At 38.6% G+C, this 5,085-nt stretch overlaps 1 protein-coding gene across 2 annotated transcripts in view; it reads left to right on the top strand.

Annotated features, from left to right (window-relative positions):
- Positions 1-5,085, top strand: part of UBR2 (ubiquitin protein ligase E3 component n-recognin 2) — a 169,334-nt gene that overhangs the window by 66,303 nt on the left and 97,946 nt on the right. The gene's annotated exons all lie outside the window — the stretch shown is intronic.

Genomic DNA, 5,085 nt, shown 5'->3' with positions numbered 1-5,085 from the left:
TTGTTATGCATCAGAGAGTTGGACAGTGACTAGGGAGGACAGAAGGAGAGTTGATGCCTTTGAGCTGTGGTGCTGGAGAAGAGTACTGAATGTACCACGGACTGCCAGGAAAACAAACAGATTCATCTTGGAGAGGATTAAACCAAGCGACTCCTTGGAGGCAAGGATTCTGGGGCTTTGTCTGATATACTTTGGTCATGTTGCCAGGAGAGGGACATGTTCCTTGGAGAGGGACATCATGCTTGGGAGGGTGGAGAGACAGCACAGGAGGGGAGGACCTTCTATGAGATGGATTGATTCGGTGACTGGCGTAATCGGGATGGGTGTGTCGGAGGCAGTGCAGTTGGCTCAGGATAGAGCAGGGTAGGGCTGTTGTGCATAGGATCGCTATGAGTCGCCAACGACTCGACAGCACATAACAACAACAACAATGTCAAACTGAAGCTAAAGAAAATGAAAATAAATCCACAAGAACCAAAATATGACCTTGAATCTATCTCACTTGAATTTAAAAGCCATCTCAAGAACAGCTTTGAGGCCTTGAACACTAATTAAGACCAGATGAGATGTGGGAGGATATCAAGAATATCATCCATGTTCAAAATCCCTAGCTCTAAAGAGAGATGCAAATCAAAACAACTATGAGATATCATCTCACCCCAGTTAGAATAGCAAAATTTAACAGAACAGCAAACAACAAATGCTGGTAAGATTGCAGAGAAACTGGAAACCTTATTCACTGTTGTTGGGAGTGTAAAATGGGGCTTTCTCAAAAAGTTGGAAATAGAAATACCATTTGCTGAGTGAAATATCTCAGTCACAAAAAGACAAATATTGCATAGTGCCACTGTTATAAAATGGGACTGACATCAGGGTTGAGGAGAGACTGAGAAAGAGGGGATAAACAATGTATACTGCATTGAAACAGATGAGGGAGAGAACTATTTAAAAGTGGTATAGGATTAGGTATTATTGTCATGGCAGGAGTCAGAATGAAGTCTGCATAGTGGAGTGGACTTGAGGGGAGGGATTGTATAACAATTTTTCTTTTTCTTTTCAAAGAGAAGAGCGAATTTAGGGGGGAGGAGTGGGCAGGGAGAAAAGTGCAACAATGAATGATTGGAAATCCAAAGTCTCTGTAAACTTTCATTAAAAGTAATTAAAAAAAATAATACCATTTGACCCAGCAATAATTCAACTACTGGGAATATACCCTAAAGAAACCAGGATAGCAAAGAGTTGGAAACAACCCAAGTGCCCATCAACAAACAAATGGATAGAGAAGCTGTGGTATACGCACACAATGGAATACTGTGTTGCATTAAAAAACAAAGAACTCATAAAATGTTACACAAAATGGGTGACCCTGGAGGACATGCTGAGTGAAATATCTCAGTCACAAAAGGACAAATACTGCATAATGCCACTGTTGTAAAGTGACTGCATAATGCCACTGTTGTAAAGTGGGACTAACCTTGGGGTTGGGGGGAAACTAAGAGGAGGAAAATAATATATACTGCATTGAAACAGATGAGAGAGAACTATTTAGGAGGAATATATGATTAGGTATTATTGTCATGACAAGAGTCCAGAATGAAAGCTGCATAGTGGAGTGGACTAGGGGAGGGGGATTGTATAACAATGAATTTTTTTTTACTTTTCTTTTTTTTATGTTGAAAATGTCATTTTAATAGAGAATTCTTCATCTTACATAGGAGCACAATAAAATATACCACATTCTGAAGAAACTCCAGAAGTTATGAGAATAAAAGTAGGGAAAATTCAAATTAGTACAATCCATTACATTTTTTTACTTTTCAAAGAGAAAAGTGAACTGGGTGGGAGGGGTGGGCAAGGAGGAAAGTGTGCAACAATGAATGAATGGAAATCCAAAGTGTCTGTAACCTTTAATTAAAATTTTAAAAAAATTTTAAAAAGAATATCATCCATGAAGAACACAGAAGGTCATTATTAAGACAGAAGAAGAAAAAGAAGACTGAGATAGATGTCAAAAGAGACTCTGAATATTGCACTAGAATGCCAAGAAGCGTAAGCAAAGCAAAGAATTCAAGAAGTTAAGGCATGAACAAAAGATTTCAAAGGGCAGCTCAGAACTGAAATTTATTTTAACATGTGCAGAGAGCTGAGTTGAAAAATCAAAAGAGATGAACTTGCTCAGCATTTCATAAGCTGAAGGAACTGAAGATGCTGTGAACAGAATATTGAATGGTCCAGAATACATCAAAAGAACATGGAAGGAGTACAAAGAGTCACTGTTAAAAAAAAAATGACTTGCACAAAAGAATTTAATAAGACAATATAATTAAGAAGCAATGGTGATGAAAAAGGAAGTTCAAGCTGCTCTGGAGGAATAAGGCCTCGGGAATTGATAGAATACCAATTGACATAATTAAAAAAATAGGTCATATGGATATGCTCACCAGGTTGTGCCAAGTCATCTGGAGGACAACTACCTGGCCAACTGACTAGAAGTGATCCATATTTATTCCCATTCCCAAAAAAGATGATAATCGAACATTATCACAAGCAAGGAAAATTGTGCTGAAGATTAACCAAAAATGACAGACATACAAGCTGAGTTTAAAAGAGGTCGTGGCACTAGGGATGTCTATCATTGCCAGTGTTTGATGGATCTTGGCTGAAAACAGTACCTAAGAACACCTGTTTTTTATTGACAACGCAAAGGCATTTGACACTGTGAATCACAACAAATTGTGTCTAACATTGAGAAAGATGAGAATCCCAGAACACCTGACTGTGCTCATGCAAAACCTGTACTTGGACCAGGAGGCAGTCATCAGAACAGAGCAAGGAAACACTGCATGGTTCAAAATCAGGAAAGGAGTGTATGAGGATGTGTCCTTGCTCCATACTTTTTAAATCTATATCCAGAACAGATCATTTGGGAGACTAGACTTCATGAAAAATGTGGCATCAGGATTGGAGAAAGATTCATCAGCACTTGCATTATGCAGATGATAAAACCTTACTCCAAAATTGAAGACAACTTGAAGCATTTGCTGCAGAATGTCAAGGACTACAGTCTTCTACATGGATTGCATCCCAACATCAAAAAGACAAAGATTCTCACTACCAGGTCAGTTGGCAGCATCATGATAGGTGGAGAATGGATTGAAGTTGTTAACACTTTCATCTTTCTCGAATCCACAATCAACACTCTTGGCATCAGCAGTCAAGAAATCAAAAAACAAGTTGATTTGGGTAAGTCTGCTGTCAGGGACCTCTCCAGCATGCTAAGGAACAATGATGTCAGTCTAGAGACTAGGGTATGCTGGACTGTGATCTCAGTTACTTGCTATGCATCTGAGAACAGGACAGTGACTAAGAGTGACAGGAGAAGAATTAATGCCTTTGAGTTGTGGTGGTGATGGAGAAGAGTATTGAGAACATACCATGGACTGCTAAGAGAACAAACAAGTCTATCCTAGAGAGGGTGACACCTGATTCCTCCTTGGAGGCAAGGATTGTGAAGCTCCATTTCACATACTTTGGGAATGTTGGCAGGAGGGATCAGCCCTTGGAGAAGGGCATCATGCTTGGAAGGGTGGAGGGTCAGCACAGGAGAAGACCCTGGATGAGATAGATTGACACAGTGACTTTGCCAATGGGAACAGGTATATCAGAGATAGGGAGACTGGCTCAAGGTTCAGAGCTGTTATTCATAAGGTTTTTATGAGTCCTTTTCAGCTTGACAGTATATAACAACAACAACAACAACAACTATGTAACATTGAGCTCTCGTGGTTGGGTAAGAAATTGCATTGCCAATCCAAAGGCAGGTGGTTCTAATCCACTAGGTTTTGCATAAGTGAAAGATGGTATTCTCCTCCTGTGTAGTTTGCAGCCTCTGAAACCTACCTGTATGGTTAGCTATGTGATGGTTCCGACTCCACAGCCTGTAATAACTGTACAATACTATCATTCTTTGTGTTTCACCACTTATTTAAGCAGCGATAACAGTATTTTGAGCCCAAGAGCTTCAGTATATCCTGACATTTAATTTACAGTGCTATGTATGAATGTGATAAACAAGGATGTACTTGCACATACTTGACGTCTCTTTACCTCCAAAACATTTATTTCCTCATCAGTGACATATTTTTCAAGTATATATATATATATATATGTTCAAAGATGGCAAAATAATCTGCCTTTCATAAACATGCCTCAAAATGAGTTAATCTACCTGCTAACTGGTGATTACCAGTATGTAACATAACACATTTTAGAATTTATTTTTCCATTACAATTTTTAAACACAGATTTTTTTTTTCATTATTATTGACATCAAATAGGCTACACGTGTGCCAAACCTGGGACTTTGTACAATAAAGTTTGAAAAGTACTGACTTGACTTTTCAATAATTGTCTGATGATTTCTTAAAAATTATATTAATCATGATTCCTCATTTTCTAAATGTTTTCCATTTTGGATGTCATTGTAAGGAACAGAATGATGTCAGGGAGATTACTCAGCAATAATTCAAGAAGACAGTTTTGAGTCTGCTTTCTCTTTTGAGAGGTACCATTTGTATTTCCTTCTGTGCACAGCTGATTTTATAGTGTTAACAACATCTAATATCTGTATAAGAAATAGTAATTAACTTTGTTGGTAGGAAAGAAAATACTTGATGGGACATATAAAACAACCTATATGAGCAAAATCTTAGGTAAAAAGGTGCTATGTTGTTGCTGTTAAGTGCCATCAAGTCGTAGACAACTCAAAGCGACCCTATGAAGAAAAGACGTATGTACTTGTATAACGAAACACTTGTATAACTTCCATCGTTTCTTCAAGTTCATAGAGTTTCCAGAGGCAAGCTATTTTGGAAGTGGATGCCACTCCTGCTTGTTTTAATCAGGGAGCTCCACCAAACACTTTCACCATGGATAACCATTCTCGCATTTGACACATCAGTGTTCAGCATCACAGCAACCGCAGGTTACCAGTGCTATACCCCTTAGAAGAATGTTTGACTAGAAACAATTAAAACTGGCCTGCGGGCCACAGACTAAAATCACCCACCTTTGGCTTAGTAGCAT

Source organism: Elephantulus edwardii, unplaced genomic scaffold, assembly GCF_000299155.1.
Source record: "Elephantulus edwardii isolate Elephantulus edwardi_28Jun2011 unplaced genomic scaffold, EleEdw1.0 scaffold00017, whole genome shotgun sequence".
In the NCBI taxonomy this organism is placed as follows: Eukaryota; Metazoa; Chordata; class Mammalia; order Macroscelidea; family Macroscelididae; genus Elephantulus; species Elephantulus edwardii.
This window is presented reverse-complemented; position numbering and strand designations above follow the sequence as displayed.